Consider the following 9,014-nt stretch of genomic DNA (forward strand, 5'->3'; position numbering starts at 1 on the left):
GACTGTGAGTTCTCTGAGTCTTTATTCCACGTGTCTTCTCATTCTGGCACCCAGATTGAAGGAACAACCACTATACCAGTCATGCCTTTCTTGCGGGAGAGGCACATTCAAGAGGCAAGCTATTCCATGAAATCACATTTAACGCTTCAGTCTGCCAGATAGCATGGCTACTCATACTCATTTGACCAAATAAGTCTCATGACAAGTTGAAAACAAAAGTGGAATGAGGAAATATACTTCTCCAATGGCAGGGGTGAGGAGAGGAAGGGAGGAAGGGTAAATATTTGTGAATAGTAATCTATTAACACACTCTGACCTCTTAGTCACAAGCATTTATTTCCCTTCCTTGTGCACAAAAATACACCCCAAGAATGACATCCTAAATATCTTATCCAATCATGGCATCAGACTGTAAATCCATCATTTTGTAATAATCTCTACTTTAAATGATGGCACTCCTCAGACTCACACATCCATCATAGAATGGTGGAATATCCACCAAAAAAAGCACTAGTGTTTGAAAAGAGAATAATGAGAGACAGGCCACAATCAATCTCTGGTCCATAGATATCTGAAATCCAGCTAGGTGAACACTTCAGATCCCTCTTGTTGGTAGTAGATCATGTTCCTTGATTAGTCTCTGGTTCTGTCCACTGGGAGGGATTCTGGATTCATTGTTCTCCACGGGTCTAAGCCTTGCCTTCCAGGAAGAGTTTTCTTTTGATTAGCCTCCTTGGCAACATGTCACGAGAATCTTCTGTCTTTTTCTTTCCAATAGAAAGGGGAAACCAAAAGTTCACTCTACATATTGAATAGCCACAAACTCTTTTAATACAGTCTAGCAGTGATTCCAAAAGCACAAATCTCTTAAAAATAGGTTGGATTTTTTTTAACCTAGTTGATGCTCAATATTCTAATAACCAAACAATTATTTTTGAGACTTTTTTTCTGTTTAGGTTAATTGTAGGTATTTTCAGTATATCTGCCTTTCATTGGCTCATACTCTTAGCTTTATCCTGAACTATTTTATTCAACTAAAAAGATTTATCAGATACCGTATAATAACAAAGAAATTACACGAAATAATCTATTCAGAGAGTTTAATAAAGGATTAAACCATGCTTATGATTTTTCATGGGAATGTGCCTTACTGGCTATGCCCATGATTTGGTCTTTGACCTAAGGATGCATTTTAATGAGGCTCTGGGTATCAAAACATTTCTTAGGTTTATGTTTACTGTTTAGAAAAGATAACCCATTATATTTCCTAGCCCTATAAGTGTCAGATATTCAAAATCTAATTTCCTTTTTATCCTTTATTGAAAAGAAGCAGGGTGTTTTGATTTGTTTGATTTTTTTTTTTTTCTGAGCTCATCTCTTGCTTTTACCCAATGCATTGTAGCATTTTATCCAATGCAACCTAATCCTCACATTAACATTTATTTTCCAAACCTTATATGTCAAAACCACAGTTTCTTCTTTTTTTTTTTTTTTGAAGTTTTTTTTTTTGATTTTTTTTTTAACGTTTATTTATTTTTGAGAGAGAGAGACAGCATGAACGGGGGAGGGTCAGAGAGAGAGGGAGACACAGAATCTGAAACAGGCTCCAGGCTCTGAGCGGTCAGCACAGAGCCCGACGCGGGGCTTGAACTCACAGACTGCGAGATCATGACCTGAGCCGAAGTCGGACGCTTAACCAACTGAGCCACCCAGGCGCCCCAAAACCACAGTTTCATTAGACACACTGTCTTGCTTTCCCAATTATCACAGTTGATAGTTTTATTATTTTTTCCTCAGTGCAAATGAGTTAGCTTTTACCTAAGGAACATAGGTGCACATTTTTGTATTAGTCAGCTTCTGATAGTCTATGTTGTATAACAAACCACCCCAAAATCTCAGTGCCCAACATTAGCATAAGTTTACTTCTCACTCCATTTATATGGATTGTGTGGGATGGCTGTGCCTCCACTATTATCTGTGGGGCAGATTTGTATCTTCTATATTTGTCCTTTAATTCTATATGCCATAGTGAAGGAACAGCAGCAAGCTAGGACATGACCTTTCTCATAGCACAGGGGAAAATCAAGAGAACCTAAGTCAAAGTATGTCATTTTATTTCAGCTCCTGCTCAGCTATGGCACATGACAGATAGGCTCACATAAAGTTAGCCACGTAAGTCACTTGGCCAATAGATGAAAAGTTATAATCATCCATTGGGAGTTAGTAAAGGAGAAGGAAGAATGAATATTGAACAATACTACAACTTATAGAAGGAACATAAAAACAAATCTTAGGACCAAGTCCCCAGGGGCTATAATAGACTATAATATTTAGAGTTTAAATAAATGAGGAGTTAAAAAAGAGAAAGAATAAGCTTAGTGAAATAACAGGAGTATCAGGGAAGTATGAAATCATGCAAACAATTAGAATTGTCAAAAGACAAAGAGCTAGAGGGCACCTGAATGGCTTAGTCAGTTGAGTGACCTAGTCTTGATTTCAGCTTTGGTCATGATCCCAGGGTTGGGGATCAATCCCTATGTCAGGCTCCACACTGACTGTAGAGCCTGCTTAAGATTCTCTTTCTCCTCTGCTCATGCTTGCTCTCTCTCAGAATAAAATAAAATTAAATTAAAATAAAATAAAAATAAAATAAAATAACATAAAATAGAATAAAACAAAATATAAAATAAAATATAAAATAAAATAAAATAAAATAAAACAAAACAAAATAAAATAAAATAAAATAAAATAAAATAAAATATTTTTAAAAAGACAAACAGCTAGCTCTGTCAAGAACTACTAAAGTTGACTAAAGATGAAGCCTGAAAGATGTCCATGAATTGAGGCAACATGAAGACCATTGGTGAGCTAGACACGAAAAATTTCAGTAGAGCAGAGAAGCCATGGCCAGGTCAGAAAGCTACTTAAGAAAATGGATACAAGATTTTGAAGTTTGAGAGACTGATAAATTACACCCTTCTCTTCCCTACCAAATTCAGAATAAAATTACAAATACACACAGGAGTAAGAGATATTGAGATCATAGCAACAAATCTATAACTAGTAAAGTTGAACTGGACATTACAACTGTACTTATGGCCAATGTATGGTTCCTTGTATTTCTTGTATTTCTCTTTTCTTACAAAGCTTGGGATATGTCCACAGGGAAGATTGGGTCTGCAGAACAGACTCCATTTATCCATCCATGGGCAAGGGGAAAAAAAAATGGCTGCCTCAGGCACTTCAAAGCCTTCAGGTCAGTATATACAGAAATTGGCTTTCAGGAGTTTTTAAAAGATGCTGGGCCTCAATCCCAGATTTTCTACAGAGAGAGAATGAACATTAGAAGCATGCCTTCACCATCCAGGTATATGTGGCAGAGACTATTCATTGTCTCTCACTATTGCATTTCCCTTCATAACTTCAGGACTGTACCTCCTTGCCACTCAATTTTATCAAGGCAAATGGATTCCTAGCTAGAAACCAAATTGCCCAGCCTTTCTTGCTCTTGCTATGGTGCAGATTAAGTGACAGATAAAGTAATAGAACAAATTCCAGGTCACATCTTTAAAAAGAAAATATTTTATCATCCATTTTCATTTTCTCTGAATCTGGGTTCTGAGAAATGGAAACAAATAGCACGTCAAAGATGGAAACTATGTATACTGTTACAGTAACTTATGTTACACTATAATTAATATATAATTTAGAACTTAGTAATGTCATGCTGTCATAACAAAAATCTCAAATGAAGCACTGGCTTCTTCGGTGAGCTATGAGCCTCAAGCACATAAAAACCTTAGTTTTGAAAGCTAGCAACACTTATTACATCATGACGAAATATTTGGTCTATCAGCTTCAGTAGTATGGAAGGCAGACCGCAATCTTTCCAATGCTTTATGTGGTTCTGAAAGAGTAAGTGCGCTGCACTTTGTATGACTTCACCTTGTTGCTTTTAGCAAGATCCTGAATGAGATAAATGCAGACAGGGTAGAATTAGCCAGATTGGGAGCAGAGATGGAATGGAACACATTTCTCCCAAAGGAGTTTTTTTGGGGTTTTTGTGTTTTGTTTTGTTTTTCTGTCCTGTGGCTTGCAATTTGAATCGACTGTAAGTTTAGTGTCTGGGTACCTAACAATATTAGAAATGCTAGTTTTTTTTCTATATAACTTTACTCAAAGGAGATAAAATTGTTTTCCATATCTATTTTATAATCCATCTCACCAAGATTTCTCAGCTAGATATATGGTGTTTCTTTCCCAGTCAAGACTTTTTTTTTTTTTCTATTATATAGCCTCATGTAACCTCAGTTAATCTGAGAAAGGAAGAATGGACTTAACAATGTAAATAAATAAAAGTGTTAATGAATAAAAACAAATGAGTACACAATGAACATGAAAATCTTCTAGAAGGCAAACCAAAAGTCAAGAAGGACAATGAACAAATCAGACAAGAACCAAGGTCTAACTAAGGAAGTTTTTCCACCACTAGCTGAGGAAGTCTTTATGATTTCTGGCTGGCTGGAATTCATCATTATTATATACTAATGACCATTTGCTATATGTTCTTCCCAATTCCAGATGGCCAAAAGAGTGCTTTTATTGTCAATACGCTATTCACATTACACTGTGTATTAGGGATGTGTGTGTGTGTTGTGTGTGTGTTTGTGTGTATGTGTGTGTGTGTGCGTGCACATGTACATGTATGTGTGTATATGGTAGGACTAGAGAGTGATGGAGTGATAGAGATTAATTCATCTATTAATACATATGCCACTGGACTTTGAATAGTAACATCCTGACTCTATGGAGAGCATGCATATCACCCAGAGATGGTGGACTTTGCACAGAATAGAACCTCATGTTACCTTTTTGGAAAGATGTGTGAGAGAAATGATATGCAATAATACTTGAGTGGCCAGAGAAGAAGAAACTGCTCATCACTCCTTAGCATCCATTCATCCATTTGTTAACGACCTTCTTCTGCCTTTGATTCTGAACCATGACAGCACAAATATAAAGCACATTTCTCAGTTTCCCTTGTCACTAAGTGGTCACAGCCTCAATTAAATTGAGAAGAAAAGAGATCTATGCAACACCCAAGTACATTTTGAAAAAGAAAGCTTATTGCCCTCTATTTCATTTCCTCTTTCCTTGCTTATGCTTGTTGAGAAATGGTGACAATTAGAACAGCCACTTTAAATCAAGAGATAGAAGTCAGGTGTTGAAGATAATAACTGCCTGCTCATCCAGCATGCCTAATAGCCTTAAAACTTCTCTCAACCTCTGGGCCCAAAAATGACAGAGAAATAAACTTCTGGCAGATCCAATGAAACTTTGCATCCTTTTTTATTTCTTTGTTTTGTTGTTGTTGTTGTTGTTGTTTTTTTACAGAAACTTAACTCATACCCTAATTCAGTAAGTATCCATGCAAGTTTCATTCTTTTCCCCGACATCACAATTCACACAGATCATTCATCTTATGTAGCAGATTGAGTGAGAAGGACCAGAAGTATAATAAAACTTATCCTTACAATATAGTTGTCCTCTAAGTATGAAGTAGGGATTTTGTTATTCCTTAAATTAGGAGAGGAAGCAGATACTAGTTATTTAAGCGTACTACCAAGAGTTTATGAAAGGAAGAGAAATGAAGAAATGAGGCATATTTGAAATTATTAGAAGGCATGGATAAAAGAAGATCGACTGGAGCGTATTTGTAATACTATTATGATAGGGATTCAGATAGGTAACACTTTGGAACAGGAGGTAAAAGTATAAAAAACTAAAGATTTTGTTATTCCTTCCTAGATACACTAATTCACATTTGTTCAGGAGAGTCAACCAAGGTACAGAAAAAAAAATTTTAAGAATACAAAGGATGGCTCTACACTGAGAGAGGAAAAAAAATTTTAATTAAATTCTGCTGACTTCAGAGATCCTGAGTTTCAAAACTGAAATTTAGGTTTTACTGACATAGGAAGTTGTTGCTAATAGGCAGAATCTGGAAGGTGCCATTGAAATGATTGGCAAAACTTAAAATAAGAAGGGATACAATCCAACTAATGTCAGGTTGAGTTTCAATCACCTTAGGGACACAACCAGTTTCTGGACAAGAACCAAGCTTCTACAACCAGAATAGCTACTCTTAATTTCATGGGTTATGTGAGTGAAACTTTCCTTGATTAGTAAATGCAGTTGCAGTACAAGTAAGAAAATAAAAAAGAATTAAATGAATGCATGATATTGATAATTTAAGTTGGAACTATGCGTAGACATAATGATAAGTTTGGAATCATTGAGATAATATTGCAAGTGTCACACAACTTTGAAACTTTTAACAGTACCTAGCATATTAAATTTTGGTTTGATACATTGTGTGCCAAGTTTAAATGCAAGAAGTATTGAAAGTTTTATTTTACAAAAAGAAGGCCGTGTGTGATGGGAATGAATAGTTATGATCTAGCAGATAGATGGGATATGTCTTTACAGAAATAAGAAAGAATAGGATTGATTACACATGTGGAAGAATTGGGCTTTGAGGAAGTGAGACACTTTCACCCTTTTAGTAAAAATGAAGAAAATATGTTTGCATTTACAGGTTGGTTTATAAATTTGGTGATGGAAAGATGCTGAGTCCCCTTCGATGACTTCAATTTTCTTAGTGAAGTGTGAAGTGAAATCATTATTTTGGAAGGAAGAAGAAAGAGGGAGATGTGAATAAATTAAGAAGAGGAAAAATTACAGTCAGAAGATGAACAAGCAAATTTTCTAGGTAAAAAATAGTTGTGTATCTAGTAAGTATCAAATTACCAATTGAGTTTATGTCCATATACTTAAAATAAAGCTGTGTAAAATTACCCAATGATGTTCTCTTATAGCATTCAGAAGCATGAGTACAATAAAAAATAAAAGAGACCCTCGTGTTGAACCAATGTGTATTTCCTACCAGGCACATGTGAGCAAAGCATAAGGGGCCTGGAGAGTTGAGAGTACTTTCCAGTAAATGATTTGAACATCATGCTATGGGGTAAGAATGGAAGTAAAGAATGGAAGGGGCTAATGGATGATGAGAAAATGACAGAACCAGTGGACTAGAGATCTTGTTGAGTTTGAAAAAATATATATTATATGAAATAATATATATTCATATATATACACTATTATATTATGAAAAATATATTATATGAAATAGTATCTATACTCATATGTTATATAAAATAGTAGATCTTGCTTTTCCTGGGAGCATCCCATACCTCCTCTGTAATTCTCATCTTCTGGTGATTAATGTTATGCACATTTCTCTGGGAAGAGAAAGTTTATAAACTCCCCAATTATCACCACTGTATCTACCAGCTGGCCTGGCTCCATATATACATATACACATATACATATATCCTATGAGTTCCCTCCTATTGCCTGGATAAACTATTCAAAATCCTATCCCAAGGCCAAACCCTGTACTTTTGCACTGACTGAAATCCCATGAATGATTTCCCGCTTTTCCCTTCTCTCTTGTAACACGAAGTCTTTCTTATTACCTAAGAACATAGCTATAAGTCAAAAACATGTTATTATTTCTTATATCAAAAAATAAACATTTTTAAAAATTTGACTTCATACTCCCTTCCAGATTCCTATCATTCTCAGTTTGTCTCTTCGTTTCTCTTGTACCCAATCCAATCATACTTTTATCCTGGCTAATTCACATTAACATTAATTGCTATCTTCAATATCACTAATGACCTCCAGACTGCCAAAAACAATAGGAAATCCACAATCTTCTTTTTAATCTATTAGCTGTAACATTTGCCCCTTTTGCTCATTCACTCAGACCTGATTTTTTTTTTCTTCCCTTGACTTCTATGATACGTGTATATTTAGGTTGTACTTGCTTCCTCAGTGTTAAATTTTTCCTACTCTCCCTTTGCTGGTTTCTCTTATTCTTCTTAGTTTCTAAACATTATCACGACATGAAACATCATCTCAGACTCCGTTTTTCCTTCATCTCTACTCACTTCCTTGGTTATCTCATCCAACTGCATAATCCTAAATAACAACCTGATCACTAGCCCCACATTTATATATTCAAACTAGGTTTTCCTGATAAACTCAGGTTCATAGTTGCTGTTTGACATCTCCATTTAGATGCCTATTAAAGACTTTAAATTCACTGTGTCCCAAACCAAATTCCATATTCCCCAAACCCTTTTGTGAATGATTTCTAATAACTGGAGGAAAAAATCTGAGTCAACTTTAATGCCTCTGTTTTTCCACATCCCACTTACATCAATATATAATCTATCTTACTTTTGTTTTTTAAGTTTATTTATTAATTTTGAGAGGGAGAGAGAGAGAAAGAAAGAGAGAATGACTAGGGGAGGGGCAGAGAGAGAAGGAGAGAGAGAATACTAAGCAGGTTCTGTGCTGACATCACAGAGCATGACATGGGACTCAATCTAACGAACCATGAGACCATAACCTGAGCTGAAACTAGGGGTCACACTGTTAACCAACTGAGCCACCCAGTGCCCCTCATCTATCTTAACTTTATGCATTTAATTGAATCACTTCTTACATCTCTTGAACTATTATACTCCTAGTCTAGTCCAACCACATCGCTGAATTATCACAGTAGATTTGTTTTCTCACCTTCCATTCTTAACCCTATATAGGCTGTTCTTTATCACATACAGAGGGACAATTTGAAGATATAAGGTGCAATTCTATAGCTCATTCAATGGTTTCTACCTTAAACAAAGTAAGGTTTTAAGTCATGGACTTAAATGGACTACACTGCCTATATAATTGAGATCCCTACCATCTTGCAGGACTCAGATTAATCCAGTAATGTAAGGAACTATGTCTTGTTTCATTTAGATGAAAGATTTTCCTCACTCCTAAGCAGAAGGTTTAATCTACTGCATCAGGAAAAATAATATCAAGCATTTTGTACAATGAGCATGACCAATAAGCACGATTCTACTGATACACCAAACACATTCTCACCTGGAAAA

General features: G+C 35.6%; 1 long non-coding RNA gene across 1 annotated transcript; it reads right to left on the reverse strand.

Annotated features, from left to right (window-relative positions):
- Window positions 1-219: 219 nt before the first annotated feature.
- LOC109275449 (uncharacterized) lies at window positions 220-8,392 on the reverse strand. Its single transcript, XR_008421763.1, has 3 exons — window positions 8,308-8,392; window positions 3,821-3,966; window positions 220-761 (listed from the first exon to the last, which is right to left on the reverse strand). It is a non-coding gene; the product is annotated as an uncharacterized LOC109275449 (long non-coding RNA).
- Between the last annotated feature and the right edge of the window lie 622 nt (window positions 8,393-9,014).

This window comes from Panthera pardus, unplaced genomic scaffold (genome assembly GCF_024362965.1).
Source record: "Panthera pardus isolate Hobbes unplaced genomic scaffold, ASM2436296v1 HiC_scaffold_13, whole genome shotgun sequence".
Classification (NCBI taxonomy): Eukaryota; Metazoa; Chordata; class Mammalia; order Carnivora; family Felidae; genus Panthera; species Panthera pardus.